This window comes from Scyliorhinus torazame, chromosome 24, assembly GCF_047496885.1.
Source record: "Scyliorhinus torazame isolate Kashiwa2021f chromosome 24, sScyTor2.1, whole genome shotgun sequence".
NCBI classification, from domain to species: Eukaryota; Metazoa; Chordata; class Chondrichthyes; order Carcharhiniformes; family Scyliorhinidae; genus Scyliorhinus; species Scyliorhinus torazame.
Window position 1 is genome coordinate 34876845 of NC_092730.1, and position 25979 is coordinate 34902823.

The 25979-nt window shown below is 47.7% G+C and overlaps 4 non-coding genes across 4 annotated transcripts; 1 reads left to right on the forward strand and 3 right to left on the reverse strand.

Annotated features, from left to right (window-relative positions):
* Positions 1-7381: 7381 nt before the first annotated feature.
* trnal-cag (transfer RNA leucine (anticodon CAG)) lies at positions 7382-7464 on the reverse strand. The gene has a single exon. It is a non-coding gene; the product is annotated as a tRNA-Leu (tRNA).
* A 7667-nt stretch (positions 7465-15131) lies between these two features.
* On the forward strand, positions 15132-15203 carry trnam-cau (transfer RNA methionine (anticodon CAU)). Its single transcript has one exon. It is a non-coding gene; the product is annotated as a tRNA-Met (tRNA).
* Positions 15204-18416: 3213 nt separating this feature from the next.
* Positions 18417-18488, reverse strand: trnaw-cca (transfer RNA tryptophan (anticodon CCA)). The gene has a single exon. It is a non-coding gene; the product is annotated as a tRNA-Trp (tRNA).
* Positions 18489-18786: 298 nt separating this feature from the next.
* Positions 18787-18858, reverse strand: trnag-ucc (transfer RNA glycine (anticodon UCC)). Its single transcript has one exon. It is a non-coding gene; the product is annotated as a tRNA-Gly (tRNA).
* Positions 18859-25979: the final 7121 nt, after the last annotated feature.

Genomic DNA, 25979 nt, shown 5'->3' on the forward strand with positions numbered 1-25979 from the left:
GCGTTGACGCAAAAACTAAGATCCGTGCACAAATCGACTTAAAGTCTGTCTTCATCTTGATTCCATTTCAAACAAGACATGCTTTCCCTACTTTTGAACCCCAGCCAGAGTCCTGTATCTGAGTGCCATCCTTGTCCAAACCGCTGGTGGTTAAGGAGCTTCTCATTGCTGCATTGATCAGTTTCCTCTAATCAGCAAGTACCGATATACCGCTCTACCTGTTCCTCAGACGAAGGTATTGAAAGTCTAAGATCTGAGGACGTGAAGTATCCAATTGGAGAGTTGCATTCTGGCAACTGCAATCTCTCTCCACAGCTGCTTCCTGTGCTGCTCTCACAGACATGTAGCCGAAGAACCCCTCCAGTGTCCAATCAGGTGAACATAGAACATAGAACATAGAACAATACAGCGCAGTACAGGCCCTTCGGCCCACGATGTTGCACCGAAACAAAAGCCATCTAACCTACACTATGCCATTATCATCCATATGTTTATCCAATAAACTTTTAAATGCCCTCAATGTTGGCGAGTTCACTACTGTAGCTGGTAGGGCATTCCACGGCCTCACTACTCTTTGCGTAAAGAACCTACCTCTGACCTCTGTCCTATATCTATTACCCCTCAGTTTAAAGCTATGTCCCCTCGTGCCAGCCATTTCCATCCGTGGGAGAAGGCTCTCACTGTCCACCCTATCTAACCCCCTGATCATTTTGTATGCCTCTATTAAGTCTCCTCATAACCTTTTTCTCTCCAACGAAAACAACCTCAAGTCCATCAGCCTTTCCTCATAGGATTTTCCCTCCATACCAGGCAACATCCTGGTAAATCTCCTCTGCACCCGCTCAAAAGCCTCCACGTCCTTCCTATAATGCGATGACCAGAACTGTACGCAATACTCCAAATGCTGCCGAACCAGAGTTCTGTACAGCTGCAACATGACCTCCTGACTCCGGAACTCAATCCCTCTACCAATAAAGGCCAACACTCCATAGGCCTTCTTGACAACCCTATCAACCTGGGTGGCAACTTTCAGGGATCTATGTACATGGACACCTAGATCCCTCTGCTCATCCACACTTTCAAGAACTTTACCATTAGCCAAATATTCCGCATTCCTGTTATTCCTTCCAAAGTGAATCACCTCACACTTCTCTACATTAAACTCCATTTGCCACCTCTCAGCCCAGCTCTGCAGCTTATCTATATCCCTCTGTAACCTGCTACATCCTTCCACACTATCGACAACACCACCGACTTTAGTATCGTCTGCAAATTTACTCACCCACCCTTCTGCGCCTTCCTCTAGGTCATTGATAAAAATGACAAACAGCAACGGCCCCAGAACAGATCCTTGTGGTACTCCACTTGTGACTGTACTCCATTCTGAACATTTCCCATCAACCACCACCCTCTGTCTTCTTTCAGCTAGCCAATTTCTGATCCACATCTCTAAATCACCCTCAATCCCCAGCCTCCGTATTTTCTGCAAGAGCCTACCATGGGGAACCTTATCAAACGCTTTGCTGAAATCCATATACACCACATCAACTGCTCTACCCTCATCTACCTGTTCAGTCGCCTTCTCAAAGAACTCAATAAGGTTTGTGAGGCATGACCTACCCTTCACAAAGCCATGCTGACTATCCCTGATCATATTATTCCTATCTAGTTGATTATAAATCTTGTCTCTTATAATCCCATCCAAGACTTTACCCACTACAGACGTGAGGCTCACCGGTCTATAGTTGCCGGGGCTGTCTCTGCTCCCCTTTTTGAACAAAGGGACCACATTTGCTGTCCTCCAGTCCTCTGGCACTATTCCTGTAGCCAATGATGACATAAAAGCCAAAGGTCCAGCAATCTCTTCCCTGGCCTCCCAGAGAATCCTAGGATAAATCCCATCAGGTCCCGGGGACTTATCTATTTTCAGCCTGTCCAGAATTGCCAACACCTCTTCCCTACGTACCTCAATGTCATCTATTCTATTAGCCTGCGGCTCAGCATTCTCCTCCACAACATTATCTTTTTCCTGAGTGAATACTGACGAAAAATATTCATTTAGTATCTCGCCTATCTCTTCAGACTCCACACATAATTTCCCATCCCTGTCCTTGACTGGTCCTACTCTTTCCCTAGTCATTCACTTATTCCTGACATACCTATCAAAGCTTTTGGGTTTTCCTTGATCCTTCCTGCCAAATACTTCTCATGTCCCCTCCTTGCTCGTCTTAGCTCTCTATTTAGATCCTTCCTCGCTACCTTGTAACTATCCATCGCCCCAACTGAAACTTCACACCTCATCTTCACATAGGCCTCCTTCTTCCTCTTAACAAGAGATTCCACTTCCTTGGTAAACCACGGTTCCCTCGCTCGACGCCTTCCTCCCTGCCTGACCGGTACATACTTATCAAGAACATGCAGTAGCTGATCCTTGAACAAGCCCCACTTATCCAGTGTGCCCAACACTTGCAGCCTCCTTCTCCACCTTATCCCCCCCCCCCCCCAAGTCACGTCTAATGGCATCATAATTGCCCTTCCCCCAGCTATAACTCTTGCTCTGCAGTGTATACTTATCCCTTTCCATCATTAACGTAAACGTCACCAAATTGTGGTCACTGTCCCCAAAGTGCTCTCCTACCTCCAAATCCAACACCTGGCCTGGTTCATTACCCAAAACCAAATCCAACGTGGCCTCGCCTCTTGTTGGCCTGTCAACATATTGTTTCAGGAAACCCTCCTGCACACACTGTACAAAAAACGACCCATCTATTGTACTCGAACTATATCTTTTCCAGTCAATATTTGGAAAGTTAAAGTCTTCCATAATAACTACCCTGTTACTTTCGCTCTTATCCAGGATCATCTTCGCCATCCTTTCCTCTACATCCCTAGAACTATTAGGAGGCCTATAAAAAACGCCCAACAGGGTGACCTCTCCTTTCCTGTTTCTAACTTCAGCCCATACTACCTCGGAAGAAGAGTCCCCATCTAGCATCCTCTCCGCCACCGTAATACTGCTCTTGACTAGCAGTGCCACACCTCCCCTCTTTTGCCTCCTTCTCTGAGCTTACTAAAACACCGAAACCACGGAACCTGCAGCATCCATTCCTGTCCCTGCTCTATTCATGTCTCCGAAATGGCCACAACATCGAAGTCCCAGGTACCAACCCATGCTGCCAGTTCCCCTACCTTGTTTCGTATACTCCTGGCATTGAAGTAGACACACTTCAAACCACCTACCTGAACACTGGCCCCCTCCTGCGACGTCAAATCTGTGCTCCTGACCTCTATACTCTCATTCTCCCTTACCCTAAAACTACAATGCAGGTTCCCATGCCCCTGCTGCATTAGTTTAAACCCCCCCCCCCCCCAAAGAGCACTAACAAATCTCCCCCCCCCCCCCCCCAGGATATTTGTGCCCCTCAGGTTCAGATGTAGACCATCCTGTCTGTAGAGGTCCCACCTTCCCCAGAAAGAGCCCCAGTTATCCAGACATCTGAATCCCTCCCGCCTGCACCATCCCTGTAGCCACGTGTTTAAATGCTCTCTCTCCCTATTCCTCATCTCACTATCACGTGGCACGGGCAACAACCCAGAGATAACAACTCTGTTTGTTCTAGTTCTGAGCTTCCATCCTAGCTCCCAGAAAGCCTGTCTGACATCCTTGTCCCTTTTCCTACCTATGTCGTTAGTGCTAATGTGGACCATGACTTGGGCTGCTCCCCCTCCCCCCTAAGGACCCGGAAAACACGATCCGAGACATCACGTACCCTTGCACCTGGGAGGCAACATACCAAACGTGAGTCTCTCACGCTCCCACAAAATCTCCTATCTGTGCCCCTGACTATAGAATCCCCAATTACTAATGCTCTGCTCCTCTCCCCCCTTCCCTTCTGAGCAACAGGACAGACTCCGTGCCAGAGGCCCGTACCCCATGGCTTACCCCTGGTAAGTCCCCCCCCCCCCCCCCCCACAAGTATCCAAAGCGGTATACTTGTTTCTCAGGGGCACGGCCGCAGGGGATCCCTGCACTGACTGCTTTTTCCCAGTCCCTCTTACAGTTACCCACCTATCACCAATCTTTGGTGTAACTAATTCCCTGAAGCTGCTATCTATGACCCCTTCTGCCTCCCGAATGATCCGAAGTTCTTCCAACTCCAGCTCCAGTTCCCTAACTCGGTCTTGGAGGAGCTGGAGATGGCAGCACTTCCTGCAGGTAAAATCAGCAGGGACACTAACTGCATCCCTCACCTCAAACATCCTGCAGGAGGAACATTGCACTCCCTTCCCTGCCATTCCTCTAACTTTCTACCAAGATCTGGCTAACCACTAAATTAAATTTTTTATAAAAAATAATAATAATATAATAAAATATGGTACTTACCTCAGACCAATGGGTTTTATTATTAGGTCAGAGGAGGAGGGCGGGTGGGAGACACTACACGTGTAGTGTCTCAGGTTTCCTCTCCACCAGAATTTATTGGTGAGGGTCTTCCCAGACGTCCGCGGGTCGACTTCCTGTTCCCGCCTAAAACACTAATTTTTTTTTAAAATTCTCAGCTCCTGCTGAAATTGACTAACCAGCCAGCTCCACTCCCGCCGAAATCGACTGGCATGCCCCTACAAAGACAAGTGCTTTTAAAGGACAGACTTACCTCCCAGCAGCCACTTCCGCACTGCTCCCGCTGAAACTGACTCACCAGCTGATTCTCCCGCCGAAATCGACTGGCCTGCCCCTGCAAAGACAAGTGCTTTTAAAGGACAGACTTACCTCCCAGCAGCAACTTCCGCACTGCTCCCGCTGAAACTGACTCACCAGCTGATTCTCCCGCCGAAATCGACTGGCCTGCCCCTGCAAAGACAAGTGCTTTTAAAGGACAGACTTACCTCCCAGCAGCCACTTCCGCACTGCTCCCGCTGTAACTGACTCACCAGCGGATTCTCCCGCCGAAATCGACTGGCCTGCCCCTGCAAGGACAAGTGCTTTTAAAGGACAGACTTACCTCCCAGCAGCCACTTCCGCACTGCTCCCGCTGAAACTGACTCACCAGCTGATTCTCGCGCCGAAATCGACTGGCCTGCCCCTGCAAAGACAAGTGCTTTTAAAGGACAGACTTACCTCCCAGCAGCCACTTCCGCACTGCTCCCGCTGTAACTGACTCACCAGCGGATTCTCCCGCCGAAATCGACTGGCCTGCCCCTGCAAAGACAAGTGCTTTTAAAGGACAGACTTACCTCCCAGCAGCCACTTCCGCACTGCTCCCGCTGAAACTGACTCACCAGCTGATTTTCCCGGCGAAATCGACTGCCCTGCCCCTGCAAAGACAAGTGCTTTTAAAGGACAGACTTACCTCCCAGCAGCCACTTCCGCACTGCTCCCGCTGAAACTGACTCACCAGCTGATTCTCCCGCCGAAATCGACTGGCCTGCCCCTGCAAAGACAAGTGCTTTTAAAGGACAGACTTACATCCCAGCAGCCACTTCCGCACTGCCCCCGCTGAAACTGACTCACCAGCTGATTCTCCCGCCGAAATCGACTGGCCTGCCCCTGCAAAGACAAGTGCTTTTAAAGGACAGACTTACCTCCCAGCAGCCACTTCCGCACTACTCCCGCTGAAACTGACTCACCAGCTGATTCTCCCGCCGAAATCGACTGGCCTGCCCCTGCAAAGACAAGTGCTTTTCAAGGACAGACTTACCTCCCAGCAGCCACTTCCGCACTGCTCCCGCTAAAACTGACTCACCAGCTGATTCTCCCGCCGAAATCGACTGGCCTGCCCCTGCAAAGACAAGTGCTTTTAAAGGACAGACTTACCTCCCAGCAGCCACTTCCGCACTGCTCCCGCTGAAACTGACTCACCAGCTGATTCTCCCGCCTAAATCGACTGGCCTGCCCCTGCAAAGGCAAGTGCTTTTAATGGACAGACTTACCACCCAGCAGCTACTTCCGCACTGCTCCCGCTGAAACTGACTCACCAGCTGATTCTCCCGCCGAAATCGACTCTTCCAGTAGAGTCGAACGTTCATCCAGTAGAGGCGGCAGAAGAGTGTTCTGGGAGAAGTCAACTTAGTCACCTCGACTGTACTGTGGTTAGCTGAAGAACAGGTGTCAAAGATTGGATAAGACTGAAAGCAAAACTTTGGTACCAATAAAGAAAAAGGCAGATGTGCTGCTGACAAATAGCAACTTGTTTCCGTTTGGTGTGATTGAGAATATGAATAGCAGAGGATGGTTTCGATCCATCGACCTTTGGGTTATGGGCACAGAACACTCCCGCTTCGCCACACGGCTCGTGGCTCATTCTTTCCGTGGTCGGACTTGAGGCAAAGTTTGAAGAAATCTCTAACAGCGTGATCAATGTTCCCAGAGAGGCGAATCTGCCGCCCCGAACTTCATTCTATGAAGATGATTCCAGTCACTCCCCACTTCCCATCAGAACAACGTCACAGAAGAAATCACATCACCTTCACAGAACAACTATCCCGCAGGAAAGTACAGTATCTGAACTATGCTGACCAGAATCAGTGTGCTCAAACGTGTGTTCTTGTTGAAAGAAAAAAATGAGGATGTGAATAGTTGTGTGGCTACCGCAGGGCAGTAATGTTGTAGCTCCTGGTTTAAGGAGCAGAGTGCCGCAGCGGAAGCGTGCTGGGCCATTAGCCCGAGGTCGAGGAATCGAGGGTATTCTCTGCTATTTGCATTCTCCCTCACAACAAAAGTAAACATAACACACGTTCCTGTTTGCTTTGCAGCAAATAGCTATCAGAAACTTTCTTGCAGTCTCATCCCGACATTAGTCCCAAGAATGAAAGAGACAGCATGACACATTACAACATTGTAATGCTCACACATCGGGAACCACAGAGAAAATGCTTTAAAGTCTCAGCAGATCTGACAGCATCTGGAGGGAGAGAAATGAGCTGACGTTTCGTGTCCAGGTGACCCTTAGTCAAAACTGCACGGGAAGCATTATCCAGTAGTACCGAACAGAGGGGCAATATAGATATAAAGCGATATCCAGTAATAACTCACAGGGGGCCAATAAGGAAATGAAGCTTTATCGAGCAATGAATCACAATAGAAGTCGAGTTCCCAACGTCCCCTTTTGGACGGATGTGAACAATCCAACCTGCCAGACTATTTACAAGAGAAGACGAATTTCTCCCTTCTCTTTGGATCAATATGAATTCCTCAACCAGACTCACCGAAACAGATTGTCGAGCCATAAGCTGGGCTTCTGCCGGTGGGATCTTGCTGTGCATATTTAAGCTGGAATCTCATGTCCTGAGACCAACGCTTTTCCATTGAAAGTGAGGTATTGGATCTTCCTGAGGTTGAAAATCTTGCTGGAGAAATTTAACCTCGTGGAGGAAAAGACAAAATCAGGAGTGGGATTCGAACCCACGCCTCCAGAAGAGACTGCGACCTGAACGCAGCGCCTTAGACCGCTCGGCCATCCTGATGCATTAAGGCAGAAATTAAGATCCGTGCACAAATCGACTTAAAGTCTGTCTTCATCTTGATTCCATTTCAAACAAGACATGCTTTCCCTACTTTTGACCCCCAGCCAGAGTCCTGTATCTGAGTGCCATCCTTGTCCAAACCGCTGGTGGTTAAGGAGCTTCTCATTGCTGCATTGATCAGTTTGCTCTAATCAACAAGGCCCGGTTTCCCGCTCTACCTGTTCCTCAGACGAAGGTATTGAAAGTCTAAGATCTGAGGACGTGAAGTATCCAATTGGAGAGTTGCATTCTGGCAACTGCAATCTCTCTCCACAGCTGCTTCCGGTGCTCCTTTCACAGACAAGTAGCCGAAGAACCCCTCAAGTGTCCAATCAGGTGAACGTTCGTCCAGTCGAAGGGGCAGAAGAGTGTTCTGGAAGAAATCAACTTAGTCACCTCGACTGCACTGTGGTTAGCTGAAGAACAGGTGTGAAAGAGTGGATAAGACTGAAAGCAAAACTTTGATACTAATAAAGAAAAATGCAGATGTGCTGCTGACAAATAGCAACTTGTTTCCGTTTGGTGTGATTGAGAACATGAATAGCAGAGGATGGTTCGATCCATCGACTTCTGGGTTATAGGCCCGGCACTTTCCGCTGCGCCATTTGGCTCGTAGCACATTCTTTTCGTGGTCGGACTTGAGGCAAAGTTTGAAGAAATCTCTAACAACGTGATCAATGTTCCCAGAGAGGCTAATCTGCCGCCCCGAACTTCATTCTATGAAGATGAAACCAGTCACTTCCCACTTTCCCATCAGAACAACGTCACAGAAGAAATCACAGAAGCTGGGCTTCTGCCGGTGGGATCTTGCTGTGCATATTTAAGCTGGAATCTCATGTCCTGAGACCAATGCTTTTCCATTGAAAAGGAGGTATTGGATCTTCCTGTTATAAAGAAGAAGGCAGGTGTGCTGCTGACAAATAGCGACTTGTTTCCGTTTGGTGTGAGTGAGAATATAAATAGGCTTGCAACTTGCTGGCGAGGCCGTCGCCGGTGATGATGACGTGGCGTGGACTCGCTGAACCAGGTTCAGGAGCTCGAGCACCGAGCAGGGACGCTCTGTCAGGCCCGACGATTTCAAACCACAGTGTTGCCTTGATCGCCTTGTTGGATACCCCTCGTTGACAGGAACCACTGGCAGCTATGGCATTGCCATTGTAGTCATGGAACTGGCAGGCCGGTGGAAGAATGCTTGGTCTGGCGCGCATGGTGTCGATGCCGGATTTTGAGATGAGGTTCGCTGATGCGCCGGTGTGAAGTTTGAATCGGATGCAAGCCTTGTCTCATTTCATTTCATTTCGTTTTCATTTCATTAATTGTGTGGACAGCACACCACTCGTCGATCCACACTGAGGATCGAGAGGCATTCCGCGTTGTGGTGGAAGGCAGCGCATGTGTAGTTATGATGCCCACCCGGTATGGGGACCTGACGCACTCAGCATCAGGGTCTGTTGGGCTGTCGGGATCGGAATCTGGCATGCCTTGTTGTATTGAGCGGACACTTCTGCGCCGCAGCTGGGATCGCTGGCTGCTGAGCGGTGGAGCAGATCTGCAAAGGGCTGCATAGTGGCCAAGCTTGAAACACTGTAGACACCGGCGTCCTTTTGCCGGACATGTCCGCTTTAAGTGGGTGGACCCACAATTCGGAGATGTCATGACGCCACCGACAGGGCATTCCGTGCGCCATCGCGCATGCGCAGTGCGGTCGGTCGACGTACGCACCTGTGCAGTCGTGTTTTCGGCCTCGTCGTCCCCTCGGTAACGGCGCACATGCGCAGGGACCTGGGAAAAGCGCAAAAAGTGACCACTCTCCTCGATGCTCAAGCCCTGCATTTGAACAATGGCCTGCACCCGTTCCACCTCGTGGGAGGCCAGTTTTGCAGTTTCTGCCGCCCTGATGTGGGAGTAATGATTCTTAGCATGCTCATGGATAACGCATGTCTCGATAGCAACTGAGAGGGTCAACTGTTTGACTTTCAGGAGCTGCTGCCGAAGGGAGTCGGAGTGGACCCCGAAAACGATCTGATCCCGGATCATGGAATCTGCCGTCGAGTCATAGTTACATGACTGCGCTAGGATGCGGAGATGGGTCACGAAGGACTGAAAAGGTTCATTCTTACCCTGAAGCCTCTGCTGGAAAAAGTACAATTCAAAGCTCTCATTCACCTCAGTGTCGCAGTGGCTGTCAAACTTCAGCAGGACTGTTTTGAATTTTGTTTTGTCTTCGCCGGCAGCGAACGTAAGGGAGTTGTAGATGTGGATGGCGTGGCCCCCCACGGTGGAGACAAATAATGTGATCTTCCTGGCATCCGATGCTGCTTCGAGGTCGGAGGCCTCGATGTACAGGAGGAACTTTTGCTTGAAGATTTTCCAATTGGCGCCAAGGTTGCCGGAGATGCGGAGCTGCGGAGGAGGCTGGTGTTTTCCATTTCACCGGATGGCTGCTTCCTGGTCAATGCTGATTCACTCGAGGTAGGTCCGTAAAGATCAGTATCACTCTGGTACCATGATGTGTTAGGCAGGTAGGCTCAATGTGGACTGCACTCGATGCAGGGAAGCTAAAAACAGACGTCGAACACTGGAGAAAATCCAACACTGTTTTATTCAACGATAGAACTGATACACATATTCAGCTGTGGGTCGACACTATACTGAACTGACTGGAGACCTTGTAGTAGCCTGATCAGACTTACTAGCTACCGCATGGTGTTTGCACTTGCTAGCTCGTGGACTCTGACTGTCTCAGTGGCTGGGTCCAGAGAGAGCGGGAAACCTAGTGCCCTCTGGCTTTATAGTGTTAGTGTCCTGTTTGGTGATTGGCTGCACTGTGTTGTGCTTACTGGTCATCCTGTGTGTCCATCACTGACTGTCTGCATCTCATTATATACATGAGTGGATATTATGACAGACTCCAAATCCAATGGTCTTTTTCCGCGGAGATTCTATCCCTTCTCACAGACAGACTGGGAGACTCGTCATCGCATGAAAGCAATAACTTCCTGGAGTGATTCCAGGTTGGGTTTATATCGCATAAATTGTCAATGAATGTCTTGTTAAACGTAGTTCAGTTAGCGGAGTGGCTGTGGCTTGGTACTTGCAATCAACTGGGGTTCCCCCGCACAGATTCGAAACCTACCTGCACTGTAGGCAGCACGGTAGCACAGTGGTTAGCACAGTTGTTTCACACCTCCAGGGATCTGCCTTTGCGGAGTCTGCGCGTTCACCCGGTGTCTGCGTGGGTTTCCTCCGGGTGCCTCCGGTTACTTTCGGACGTTCGGTGCAGACGCAAGAGGCCGAATGTCCTGCAGGGATTCTCTGGATAACAAATTAGAATCGTCAGAACTCCGACATTGACGGGATGTTTAAGGCGTCTGACTGATCTTCATCATGATGCGATCAAATGTTTGTATCTTTCAGACTTTCCGCGGTGTTTTATTTACAATGTGTAGAAACATGTTTAACATGGTGTTGAAGTGTTTCCCATCAGTCCATTCAGAACAATCCTTCAGTTGATATGGAAATGTAATTTGCTGACAGAAACAACATTCCCAACACTTCACATCTGGCTGCACATCTGGACCAATGCACAAAGACGAACTTCTTCCGTTAGTTATTGGGGATATTAAACATCCATGAGGTGGTTTGGTGAAGTCAGGTCATATGGCGAGTTGGCCGAGAGGTGATGGCGATGCGCTGCTAATCCATTGTGCTTTGCATCTGCGGGTCTGAATCCATCCTCGTCGATGATCCATTTCCTGCGTCTCCGCGTTGGGCCACTTATTGAGGGTGACCTGATGATTCATTCAGTGTATCCGGAACTAGGATGGAGTTTAGATTCGGAGTTCAACAGGCCTGAGGAGTGAATCTTCTTGCACCATTCTCTATACCGATGTTCCTAATCCTCTGTCTGATAATCGATTTAAATCACGACACCAGCTTTGGGCAGGAGTTTGGCACCATGAAAACTTGCGGCTTCAGAATCTCTAAAACAGACGCCAGCTTCATCTGGGGCACTGCTGGCAGATTTTGTCTTTCCAGAACCGGCCGCCCAGCCGTGAAATCAAGTTCATCAGATGACCTCATTACACTGTAAGACGGAGGAGCAGAAGTAGGTCATTCGGCCCATCCTGTCTGCTCCACCATTCAAAGAGATTATGACAGATCTGATATAATCCTCAAATCCACTTTCCCGCCACATCCCCATAACCCTTGTTTTCTTTACTGATTAAATCTTGAACATATTAACTGACCCACCCTCGACAATCCTATTCGCTGAGAAACGATATTTCCACAGATACACTATCTCTTTAGAGAAGAAATTACTCATCATTTCTGGCTTAACTGGGCGGTCCCTTACCCTGAGATTAATCCCTCAGGTCCCAGACTCTCCCACGTGGAGAAACAACCTCTCAGCATCCACCCTGTCAACCCGCCTGAAAAGCAATTAAATCTGTGAATTTGAATGGTGGGAATTATTCCCTGTCCCAAAGATTAGTTCAGGCCTCTGGATTCCCAATCCAGTGACATAATCTTTCATCCCTCTGAACAACAGTTGATTCGGCTCATTATTAAACATCTTGGGCCAGTGGGCCGATGAATGGCAGATGGAGTTTAATTTGGATAAATGTGAGGTGAGGCATTTTGGTAGCTCAAATCAGTGATTGACCTACTCAGTTAATGGTAGGGAGTTGGGGAGAATTACAGAACAAACAGATCGAGGAGAACAGGTTCACACATCCTTGAAGGTGATGTCGCAGGTGGACAGGGTGGTGAAGAAGGCATTCAGCATGCTTGGTTTTAAGGTCAAAATATTGAATCCAAGAGTTGTGATGTCTTGTTCAAGTTGTACAAGACATGCTGGTAAGACCACACGGGAAATACTGTGTTCAATTCTGGTCACCCTATTTTCGGAAGGATATTGTTAAACTAGAAAGGGTGCAGAAGTGATTTACAAGGATGGTACCAGGACTTGATGGTGTGAGTGAAAAGTAGAGGCTGGATAGGCTGGGACATTTTTTTCCTGGAGCGTAGGAGGCTTATGGGTGATGTCATAGAGGTCTATGAAATAATGAGGAACATAAATAAGGTAATGAGGAGCATCTGAACGGGCTGCCAGAGGCAGTGCAGTGGCAGTGGCGGGTATCATTTTGATTTTAAAAATCAGTTAGACAGTTACATGGGCAGGTTGGGTGTAGATGGATATGGGGAAAATGCGGGCAAGTGGGACTAGCTTAGTGATAGAAACTGGGCGGCATTGACAAGCTGGGACGAAGGGCTGTTTCCATGCTGCCAACATCCACTACTCTTTGACTCTGTCTGTCTTCCTGATGATATTAGAATATCCTCCACAGAATTGTATTGAACCGATTGATACATAATATTTTATTCTATATTTTATCCAAGTCAAACAGGTACTGTGGATTCATCAGGGGATAAACAAAATACTAGGATGAGAGCGAATTGAATGAACAATGTTCCCAAAAATTATATTCCAAAAAGAGCCCTGCAACGTTTGGATGGAAAGGTGAAACTTTGAGCGGAGAAAGGAAAACTCGGCTGACAGCAAGCTCCACCGGATTTCTATATCAAACGATCGCGGTGGGACTCGAGCTTCCAATATCTTCATTATGTTCACCGAAATCAGACGCCTTAGCCATTAAGCCACGCGACCATCGCATGGGACATACGAGCCGATGTTTATCGCTTGTGAATAAATACTGTGATTCTCTCTGTTTCCCTAGAAACCAGTACAATGCAGAAGGAGGCCATTCGGCCTATCGACTCTGCACCGACCCTCCAATCCTGCACCCCACTCATGCTTTAATTTGGATCGAGACTGGGACGTTCGGTGCTGTTCCATGTAAAGCAAAAATGAACTTCGAGGATATTTCCAATTTAACTGTTTTTCTTCCGCAAACAATTGAATCAGTGAAATTGTGCGTTTCGGGAGCTGGGATTTTCGAGTCTCTCAAGGCTTCTCTCCAAATCCATTGGTCATTTTAAGGTAGATTCAACCGCTCCGCACATAAACACCGGGGCACCGTTCATCGCAGGAATGCAAGAACTTCCTGGAGTGATTCCAGGCCGGTTTTATAATGTTTAATGAATGACCGATTGAACCGGGCTGCGATGGTCGAGTGGTTAAGGTGTTGGACTTTCCCCAGCAGGTTCGAGCGCTGCTCCCAACGACTGTGACTGAAGAATTAATCGATTTTTAGTCAACGGTTTGACACAACGTTCGCTACTTAGCAAATTCTAATATCCTCAGGAAGAGGGTTAATGGTATTTTGGACATCAGGTCGGCTAGTTTAGTCGGTAGAGCATCATAGATTATCATAGAATTGCATCGAGTCTGTACCGGCTCTTGGAAAGAGCACTCTACCCAAGGTCAACACCTCCACCCTATTCCCATAACCCAGGAGCCCCACCCAACACTAAGGGCAATTTTGGAGACTAAGGGCAATTTACCATGGCCAATCCACCTAACCTGCACATCTTCGGACTGTGGGAGGAAACCGGAGCACCCGGAGGAAACCCACGCACACACGGGGAGGATGTGCAGACTCCGCACAGACAGTGACCCAAGCCGGAATCGAACCTGGGACCCTGGAGCTGTGAAGCAATTGTGCTATCCACAATGGTACCGTGCTGCCCTCATGCATGGGACTCTTAATCCCAGGGTCGTGGGTTCCAGACCCACGTTGGGCGCTTCCATATTGTAATCTGAGAGTGTTGAGCTGAACGAACTGATTTGGTAACAGGAACACAAGGTTATGTTCCTGGACTGGGAATCCAGAGGCCTGAACTAATCTTTCGTGACAAGATTTAATTAATCTGGAATTGAAATTTCATCTCAGTAATGGCGCAGGAAGGTTCTGCTGCAGACGGATCATATTTCCACAACTGGGAACACATTTACACAACAGGGAATGATTAGCACAACCACAGTGAAGTTCTGTCACCGGCAGAGTCACGGTTCCAACAGAGAGAACAGTTACACAGCAGAGAGCTCAGTTACACAGCAGAGAGCACAGTTACACTGCAGAGAGCTCAGTTACACAGCAGAGAGCTCAGTTACACAGCAGAGAGCACAGTTACACAGCAGAGAGCTCAGATACACAGCAGAGAGCACAGTTACACAGCAGAGAGCTCAGTTACACAGCAGAGAGCATAGTTACACAGCAGAGAGCACAGTTACACAGCAGAGAGCTCAGTTACACAGCAGAGAGCACAGTTACACAGCAGACAGCAGAGAGCTCAGTTACACAGCAGAGAGCTCAGTTACACAGCAGAGAGAACAGTTACACAGCAGAGAGCTCAGTTACACAGCAAGAAAAACATTTAATTGCCTATCTTTGTGGAACAGAAAATCCCTTTTTGATAAATAACCAGTTTTTCCATCTCAGTACCTTGCTGGTTTGCTCGGCACCTTTTCTGTGTGTCATTGTGTGTGTGTCCTGATAGTCTCTTCCTGCTTTCCTGTGTCTTTCTCTGTCTGTCACAGCCGTGCTGATGTTCCGTGTTATTGCCCAGCCAAGGTGAGCTTCACAACACGTGGTTCTCGTTTAAGAAAAAAATAGTTACGTGGCTGCCGCAGAACAGCAATTGCGAACACGGCGACTCTAAAAAGCAGAGTGGCGCAGCGGAAGCGTGCTGGGCCCATAACCCAGAGGTCGATGGATCGAAACCATCCTCTGCTATTGATATTCTCAGTCACCCCAAAATTAAAATGACGCTATCACCCTGCGGCACATCCGCCTTTTCTTTTCAGTAGATTAGTATCAAAGTGTTGCATCCAGTGTGATCCGGACATTTGCGCCAGGAATGAAGCAGACAGCATTACATCACTGTGAAGCTCAAAGTAACAAAATAGGGAAGCTCTTCAATTGACTCTCTCTGAGGAAAACAGACAACATCTGCTGTGGTGTGTGAGTATTATTGGTGCCAATATCACATCTCCACTGACTGGAATGGGTTATGTTTTATTAGCACAGTCATGTCATTTGGTAAAGATCGAACCGGGAGATTTTCAGTGTTTTCAAATCCTATAACAGCGAGAACGTGAAAAGTTTAGATAATAACTTCCAGGTATACTCCACAGAGGGGTAATAAGCATATATAACAATATCCAATAATAAACCACTATAGAAACCGAGATCACAGTTTCGCCACTCGGACGGATGTGAACAATCCAACCAGACTATTTAGAACAAGCGAAGATTCCTGCCTCCAGCCACCTCACTTTCTCCAGCTCTCTTCCTCAGCTCGAAACACAGGAAAAGACGCAAACGCCTCCAATCAAATTATTATTGCGATGGCCGGGAATCGTACCCGGATCAACTGCTTGGAAGGCAGCGATGCTCACCAGTATCCCCCCATCACTTACTGCCGAATGTTGAGCCCTTTTGATGCTTTGCATTAGTTTGATAAATTGTTTCGTAAACAACGTCTTACTATGTTTCTGTTATTTCACTCCAATTTAAAATGCTCCTGAATGAAAGTGTCCGTGTCGTACGGCTCCCGGTCAGCCAGGAGATGGCACCAGTCCACAATAAAAGTATTTATTTCTGATGTTCTGTGTGTCATTACATGGGACTCTTGCTCTGGCCTGAGACCTTACCTTGTCCTTGTGTCCTGATGCTGCCGTTTGCACCCTGGTTAAGTAATCATAGAATGCCTCCAGTGCAGAAGGAGACCATTTGGCCCATCCAGTCTGCACTGACCCTCGGAAAAAGCACCCCAACACGGCCCAATCGTCTCCGAACCGTTTGGATACATCAGGTGTCAGTCTCCTCTGGAGACGGGGGTTCAATCCCACTCCTGACATTGCCACTGATTCTCAGCTGCGATAAAATGCCAGAGGTCCCGGGTTCAAAAATCCGGACAAGCCCGGATGGTGTCATTGACTGAAATCGGGAGGAGGTTTGAGCTCCCGGGAAGTTATTGCAGCGAATATATCAGTGCAGAACACGTGAAGAAACGGACAGGGTATTTAAAGGTCGTTTGATCATGGTGTGGGATTCTGAATTTCTCCTCAAGTAAAAACAGACGCACGCTTGTGCATCAGCGCAGCTGGCTGAATACAATGGTTATTTGTACCTGATAAACCTTTGATTTGACAAACGCGCTTGCGGGATGAGGTGGCCGAGTGGTTAAGGGGACGGGTTGTTAATCCATTGAGCTCTCCGTGCGTGGGTTTGAAACCCATCATTGTCGATTTTTCATCCTGCTTTCCCCCAGTGGGACTCATTTTTCCAAAGTATCTGCAATCACTGATGTGACAATCCAGTCCAAGTTGTGAGGCCGGATTGCATCGAGTTGTGTTGGAAGCGCGAGAATTAAAATTCAGTCTTGTTCCGATTGAGATGCATTGATCGGGTAGTGAGGTCGGAACCACTCTGTCTATTGGGTAGTGTCAAAGCCAAGCGACATTTCATTGTTCGAGAGAATGAGGAGTTTAGGGAATCAGGATATTTACCCGGCAAAAATCTGCTGGAGGAGGGAATGAGGGGAGTCCAAAAATGTATTCAGAACCTTAATGTAGCGGCGGCAATGCAGATTCACCAGAATGATACAGACATAGAAGGTTTCAATTACGAGAACAGATTAGAATTATAGAATCATAGAATGGTTCCAGCACAGGGTGCGGCCATTCCGCCCACCGTGCCCATGTCAGTCGCCCAGAGCTGGAAAATCTCAGCAGACCTGACAGCATCTGTGGAGCGGGAACCAGAGAATGGGAAGCAGGGTCAGACTGGACTGGAAACTGTAACTCTGTTTCTCTCTCCACAGATGCTGCCAGACCAGCCGAGTTATCCAACATTGTCTATTTCTGTTGCAGGATTTTATGAAGAATCTCCAGAGCGGCCTTGCCTTTGTGCTCGGCGTTTCTATTTATTTATTTAGTTCTGTATAAATTTAGAGCACCCAATTTTTTTTTCTCCAATTAAGGGCCAATTTAGCGTGGCCAATCCACGTACCTTGCACATCTTTGGGTTGCGGGGGTGAAACCCACGCACACATGGGAAGAATGAGCAAATTCCAGGCGGGCAGTGACCCAGGGCCGGAATGACGCTTCTATTTATGAAGACTGGTCCCGTATGGGCACTAAGGGCAATTTATCCAATCCACCTAATGCACGTCTTTGCACTGTGGGAGATATCCGGAGCACCCGGAGGAAACCCACGCAGACACGGGCAGAAGGTGCAGACTCCGCACAGGCAGTGAATCGAACCTGGTACCCTGGCACTGTGAAGCCACAGTGCTAGCCACTTGTGCTACCGTGCTTTGTGCCCAGAGAAGTTATTGCAGCGAATATATCAGTGGAGAACAAGTAAAGAAATGAAAACGTCATTTTTAAAAAACCGCACGCTTGTGCACCCAGGTAACTGGCTGAATGCAATGGTTGTATGCAACCCCGATAAACCTTTGATTTATTTGCTGAACAAGAATTTCCCCATCTCCGCCTTAAACATAATCAATGTCCCGCTTCCGCGGCCTTCTGAGGCAGAGTTCCAAAGTCGCGCAACTCTCTGAGAGGGAGAAATCTCCTCATCTCCGCCCGAAAAAGAGCGACATCCTTGTTTTTAACTGCCCAGTTGTTCTGGTGTCATCCACGAGCAGTGAGATTGAACCAACTGTTTGGACAGCCCAGTAGCACAATGGTTAGCACAGTTAGTTCAATATTCTCAGATAATAATATGGACGCGGCCAACTGGGAGGTAGAGTCCCATGCTCTACTGACTGAGCTATCCGAATCTCCGCATGTTTGATTAAACTGCTCAAAAATATAAACTGAGCGGGTCAATCTGAAATATCCGCAAACATTTACCAGCATTGTGGCTTTGAACGGAGTCGTTTCGGGAACATTCCCACAGAGAGAAATTCCTGGAACCAGCGGCAGAAAATCCTCCTGAGCCTGACGTGATTTGAACACGCAACCTTCTGATCTGGAGTCAGACGCGCTACCGTTGCGCCACAAGCCCAAGTGCGGACCGTTGCGGGTTTCTCCTCATAGATTTATGTTTTATTTATACCCAACTGTGCGAAAGAAACGCAAAGAAGTTCGATTGAGGGATACTAAAGGGCCCTGAAGTCAAGCAGCTGTACCACGTGGTTAAGGGGAGGCACAATAATCCATTGTGCTCTGTACACGTGGCTTCAAATCCAATCCTGGCCTGTAACGTGTCTGTTATGTCTCTGTTTCGTCCCCTCATGGGGTTGTGGGGATCCACTGTCATAGGAGATGTAAGGTAGGATAAATAATAAATAATAATTTATTACTGCGATGGCCGGGAATCGAACCCGGGTCAACTGCTTGGAAGGCAGCTATGCTCACCACTATATCACCATCGCTCACTGACTGGAGACGTGTCCTTTTGGTTCTTTAGATCAGTTTGATTAACTGTTTCTTATCAAGTACTTACTTTGCGTAAGTTATTTCACTCCAATTTAAAATGCTCCTGAATGAAAGTGTCCGTGTCGCACGGCTCCTGTTCAGCCAGGAGATGGCACCAGTCCACAATAAATGTACATTCTATGTGTCATTACATAGGACACTTACTCTGGCCTGAGACCTTAACTTGTCCTGTGTCCTGATGCTGCCATTTTCACCCTGTTTAAGTAATCATAGAATGCCTCCAGTGCGGAAGGAGGCCATTCGGCCCATCGAGTCGGCACCGACCCTCGGAAAGAGCACCCGATTTCGGCCCAAACGCACCTAACCTTTCGAATACGTCAAGATGGCCGAGCGCAGGTCACAGTCTCCTCTGGAGGTCAGGGCTCGAATCCCACTCCTGAAATTGACTTTTCCTCCGCGAGGCACCATCCAAACCTGGAACCCCTCCCTAACAGCACTGTGTGTGTACATACACCATATGGACTTGCAGCGGTTCCAGAATCCCCTCACCGCCCATTCTCACGGTCAATTAATGATAGATTGTAAATGTTTGGCCGAATCAGCGACAATCAAAGCCAGAGCCCTTGTGATTAGCTGAACATCCTCAGACTCTGTAGCTTCGTCCGGTAAAGTGTCTGTTCCCTAAAGAAAAATTTGGACTCAAATACCAGCCCAGCCTTATTCCGTTTGACCACCTGTGCGATTGAGAACTTCCTCCACAACAGGGGGAAATGTGTTGGATTTCTAGTCGGAAAATATGCCTTTTGCAGGTTTAAATTCAGTAGAATATCTACAGAGATTGCAACGCAAGTACTGATTTTAGCTGCCATCATCCAGTTGTTAAATCTTTCCACTAGAAACCCACTGGATTTTTCCCTTTGACTTGAGTCCTGCTCCCAGAGGATCAGTTCAGTATTTTCAGGAATATTATATTTTGAATGCTCTATGTCCAGAGAATTGTGACGCTGAAATTGCTCACACTTCTCTCCATTGTTATCTACTCTGCAGGTATTGACTACACCTTCGAATGGAGACATGCTCGCAGGGCTGTGAGAGAGGCTTTCTTTCAGGCGTGAGGCCTCGTTTGGTCCATCAGCAGCAACCGGGTGCCTGCAGAGAAACTCGGAATACCGAGCCCCTCTTCCCAGGATGGACTTAATCAGGGACAAGATGTTGTTTGAAGAGAGAATCAAAGGTCTGAAGAATTGGTCTGAGATTCCTGGCGTTTTGTGAAGAGACCAAGGTGGTGGAGCAATGTGACAATAGCAGGATACGAGTTTGGGATATTATCCAGTCTGTGCTGGGGGGCTGCGGGAAGGACGTTGTCTTGTCTGCCCACCCAAGCTGAATGTTGGGATTGAGGTGGTGTTCTGATTCCGAGAGGAGGGTGAAATCCTTTCACTGAGTTTCAAGCTCACAGTTCGGTTGAGTGTCTTGAGTTACAGGAAGATACAGACGGGATGGTCAAATGGGCAGAAAAGTGGCTGATGGAATTTAACGCTGAAAAATTAGATGTGATCATTTGGTAGGGGGTTTTCGCAGTAACTTCATTGGAGTGTTAATATAATCCTATTTGTGACAATGAAGAATATTATATTATTATTGTAGAACTAATGTGAATGGCCTGACACTGGGAAGTCCTGAGGAACAAAGGTCATAGATCTCTGAAGGCAAGGTTAATAGGGTGGTGGAAAAGGCATTTGAGATATTTGTCTTTATCAATCGGGGCATGGATTACAAAAGCAGAGAGGTCATGGTGGAGTTGTATAGAATGTTGGGGAGGTCACAGCTGGAGTACCGTGTGCAATTCTGGTCACCACATTATAGGAAATATGTGACTGCACTGGATGGGGTGCAGAGGTGATTCAGCAGGATGTTGCTTGGGATGGAACATTTAGGATATGAAGAGAGGTTGGATCGGCTTGTTTTCTCTCTCACGCAGGAACAGAGATGACTGAGGGGTGATCTCATCGAGGTGTACAAGATTATGATAGGTATAGACAGGGCGGATAAGGAGCACCTGTTCCCCTCAGTCACAAGGGGACACTATTGTTCTGTGATTCTGTTACAGATCAGATCTTGGAGGTATCGCTGCTGTATTGCCAGGTGGCGTGGTGTGATCCGGAGAGCAAAAGCTTCCATCGAGGACGGGGTTCTCAATAAGAACAAACTGGAGGTGTGGGATGTTAGGATCTGCTCAGCACTGATTCATTTTTATTCATTGTTGTGTCCTAGAATAAACACGTGGATTGTAGCAGTCCATTAAAAACAAAAATAGAATTCGGAAATTTCTGGCCAGTAACTTCACCATGTCCACGTTACATCACTCAGCATCCTCAGCTGCATCACATCTGGTCCACGTTTCCTCAGCAGAGAGCAGTTTCACAGCAGAGAGTACATTTCCACTGGAGAGATCGCAGATTCTCAGCAGAGCGCACAGTTCACGGCAGAGAACACAGTACCACAGCAGAGAGCACAGTTTCACAGCAGAGAACACAGTACCACAGCAGAGAGCACATTTCCACAGGAGAGGTCTCTCTCTGACACAGTGTGTGAGTGTGGGATTTAGTCTCTCTCTGATACAGTGTGTGAGTTCTCCCTCAATGCTCTCACCTTCTGACCTATTGCTCACGTGCCCACTCCCATGGTGTTGAAGTGTTTCCCATCAGTCCGTTCAGAACAATCCTTCAGCTGATATGTTGGAAATGTAATTTGCTGACAGAGACTATATTTCCAACATTTCACAACTGGCTGCACATCTGGACCAATGGAAAAATACAACCTTCTTCCGTTAGTTGTTGCAGATGTTAAAGGTCCATGAGGTGGTTTGGTGAAGTCAGGTCATTTGGCGAGTTGGCCGAGAGGTGAAGGTGATGCGCTGCTAATCCATTGTGCTTTGCATCTGCGGGTCTGAATCCATCCTCCTCGATGATCCATTTCCTGCATCTCCGTGTTGGGTCACTTATTGAGGGTGACCTGATGATGCATTCAGTGTATCCGGAACTAGGATGGAGTTTAGATTCGGAGTTCAACAGGCCTGAGAAGTGAATCTTCTTGCACCAATCTCTATACCGACATTCCTAATCCTCTGTCTGATAATCGATTTAAATCACGACACCAGCTTTGGGCAGGAGTTTGGCACCATGAAACCTTGCGGCTTCAGAAGCTCCAAAACAGACGCCAGCTTCATCTGGGGCACTGCTGGCAGATTTTGTCTTTCCAGAACCGGACGCCCAGCCGTGAAAACAAGTTCATCAGATGATCTCATTACACTGTAAGACGGAAGAGCATAAGTGGCCCATGGGCCGATCCTGTCTGCTCCACCATTCAAAGAGGTTATGATTGACATGATATAATCTTCAAACCCACTTTCCCGCCTTATCCCCATAACCCTTGATTCCCTTACTGATTTAATCTTGCACATATTAACTTCCCCAGCCTCGACAAGTATTCGCTTAGAAACAATGTTTCCACAGATACACTGTACTCTGAGAGAACAAATTACTCATCATTTCTGATTTAATTGGGCGGCCCCTTACTCTGTTCCTCTGTTCAAGAAGGGTAGCAAGGATAATCCCGGGAACTACAGGCCGGTGAGCCTTACGTCAGTGGTAGGGAAATTACTGGAGAGAATTCTTAGAGACAGGATCTACTCCCATTTGGAAGCAAATGGACGTATTAGTGAGAGGCAGCACGGTTTTGTGAAGGGGAGGTCGTGTCTCACTAACTTGATAGAGTTTTTCGAGGAGGTCACTAAGATGATTGATGCAGGTAGGGCAGTAGATGTTGTCTATATGGACTTCAGTAAGGCCTTTGACAAGGTCCCTCATGGTAGACTAGTACAAAAGGTGAAGTCACACGGGATCAGGGGTGAACTGGCAAGGTGGATACAGAACTGGCGAGGCCATAGAAGGCAGAGGGTAGCAATGGAGGGATGCTTTTCTAATTGGAGGGCTGTGACCAGTGGTGTTCCACAGGGATCAGTGCTGGGACCTTTGCTCTTTGTAGTATATATAAATGATTTGGAGGAAAATGTAACTGGTCTGATTAGTAAGTTTGCAGACGACACAAAGGTTGGTGGAATTGCGGATAGCGATGAGGACTGTCTGAGGATACAGCAGGATTTAGATTGTCTGGAGACTTGGGCGGAGAGATGGCCGATGGAGTTTAATCCGGACAAATGTGAGGTAATGCATTTTGGAAGGTCTAATGCAGGTAAGGAATATGCAGTGAATGGTAGAACCCTCAAGAGTATTGAAAGTCAAAGAGATCTAGGAGTACAGGTCCACAGGTCATTGAAAGGGGCAACACAGGTGGAGAAGGTAGTCAAGAAGGCATACGGCATGCTTGCCTTCATTGGCCGGGGCATTGAGTATAAGAATTGGCAAGTCATGTTGCAGCTGTATAGAACCTTAGTTAGGCCACACTTGGAGTACAGTGTTCAATTCTGGTCGCCACACTACCAGAAGGATGTGGAGGCTTTAGAGAGGGTGCAGAAGAGATTTACCAGAATGTTGCCTGGTATGGAGGGCATAAACTATGAGGAGCGGTTGAATAAACTCGGTTTGTTCTCACTGGAACGAAGGAGGTTGAGGGGCGACCTGATAGAGGTATACAAAATTATGAGGGGCATAGACAGAGTGGATAGTCAGAGGCTTTTCCCCAGGGTAGAGGGGTCAATTACTAGGGGGCCGAGGTTTAAGGTGAGAGGGGCAAGGTTTAGAGTAGATGTACGAGGCAAGCTTTTTACGCAGAGGGTAGTGGGTACCTGGAACTCGCTACCGGAGGAGGCAGTGGAAGCAGGGACGATAGGGACATTTAAGGGGCATCTTGACAAATATATGAATAGGATGGGAATAGAAGGATACGGACCCAGGAAGTGTAGACGATTGTAGTTTAGTCGGGCAGTATGGTCGGCACGGGTTTGGAGGGCCGAAGGGCCTGTTCCTGTGCTGTACATTTCTTTGTTCTTTGTTCTTTGTTCTGAGATCATTCCCTCTGGTCCTAGACTCTCCCACATGGAGAAACAACCTCTCAGCATCCACCCTGTCAACGCCCCTGAAAATCAATTGAATCAGTGAATTTGAACGGTGAGCTTTATTCCCTGTCCCAAAGAGTATTTCAGGCCTCTGGACTCCCAATCCAGTGAGATAATCTTTCATCCCTCTGAACAAAAAACAGTTGATTCAGCTCATTATTAAACATCTTGGGCCAGTGGGCGTATGAATGGCAGATGGAGTTTAATTTGGATAAATGTGAGGTGATGTATTTTGGTAGCTCAAATCAGGGATTGACCTAATCAGTTACTAGTGGGGAGTTGGGGAGAATTACAGAACAAACAGATCTAGGAGTACAGGTTCACAGCTCCTTGAAGGTGGTGTCGCAGGTGGATAGGGTGGTGAAGAAGGCATTCGGAATGCGAGGTTTTAAGCTCAAAATGTTGAATACAAGAGTTGGGACGTCTTGTTCAAGTTGCACAAGACATTGGTAAGACCACACATGGAATATTGTGTTCAGTTCTGGTCACCCTATTTTCGGAAGGATATTGTTAAACTAGAAAGAGTGCAGAAGTGGTTTACAAGGGTGCTACCAGGACTTGATGGTCTGAGTGAAAGGTAGAGGCTGGATAGGCTGGCACTTTTTTTCCTGGAGCGTAGGAGGCTTATGGATGATGTCATAGAGGTCTATGAAATAATGAGGAGCATAAGTAAGGTAATGAGGAGCATCTGGAACGGCTCTGGCAGTGGTAGAGGCGGGTATCATTTTATCTTTTAAAAATCAGTTCGACAGTTACATGGGCAGGGTGGGTATAGAGGGATATGGGCCAAATGCGGACAAGTGGGACTAGCTTAGTGAAAGAAAATGGGCGGCATTGACAAGCTGGGCCGAAGGGCTTTTTCCATGCTGCCAACATCTATGACTCTGTCTTCCTGACGACATTAGAATTTCCTCCACAGAATTGTAGTGAACCGATTGATACATAATATTTTATTCTATTCTTTATCCAAGTCAAACAGATACTGTGGATTCATCAGGGGATAAACAAAATACTAGGATGAGAGCGAATTGAATGAAAACAATGTTAGAAGGAATTATATTCCATAAAAAGCCCTGCAATGCTTGGATGGAAAGGTGGAACTATGAGCTGAAGAGGGAAAACTCGGCTGTCAGCAAGTTCCACCGGATTTCTGTATAAAACGACCGCGACAGGTATCTGATATCATCATTAGATTCATCGAAGTCAGACGCCTTATCCATTAGGCCACGCGGCCACCGCCAGTGGCGTGCGAGCCAATGTTTATCCCATGTGAATAAATACTGTGATCATATCTGTTTCCATAGAAACCAGTAAAATGCAGAAGGAGGCTATTCGGCCCATCGAGTCTGCACTGACCCTCCAATCCTGCACCCCACTCATGAGAGGGGAGGGACGGATTTCAGGGGTTGGAATGGGGGCCAGAGTTGCTCCATCGGACCCAATATTCCAGTAGAGGGCAGGTGCGTGAGCTTTCGGAGGGTCAGTACATACTCGTTGTGCCGAATGGTCTTCATTTGCACAATAGGGATTCTCTGATTCTATGACAGCAGCGGGTTTAGGTGGCGAAGCGCTTGTGCCATACTGCCCACTCCTGACACCATGGAGAAATTCTGATCTCTCAAAGACTGGCGACCAAGGTCGTGTAACAAAAAATAATTTATTTACTGTTTGAGCAGCTGCTCCAGGCTTGTGCTCTGAGCGCGATCCGGGGAGAACACCTGATCATTTTAGATGGGGAACACGTAATCACGTGACCATTCGGTCTGCACAGGCCTCCTTCTGTGCTGCCAGTTTCTGTGATTGAATTGCTTTAATTTGGATCTGGACTGGGAAGTTCGGTGCTGTTCCATGTAAAGCAAAAATGAACTTCTAGGATATTTCCAATGTAACTGATTTTCTTCCGTAAACAATTGAATCAGTGGAATTGTGCGTTTCGGGAACTGGGATTTTCGAGTCTCTCAAGACTGCTCTCCAAATCCAATGGTCAATTGTAAGGTAGATTCAACCGCTCCTCACATAAACACCGGGGCACCGTTCATC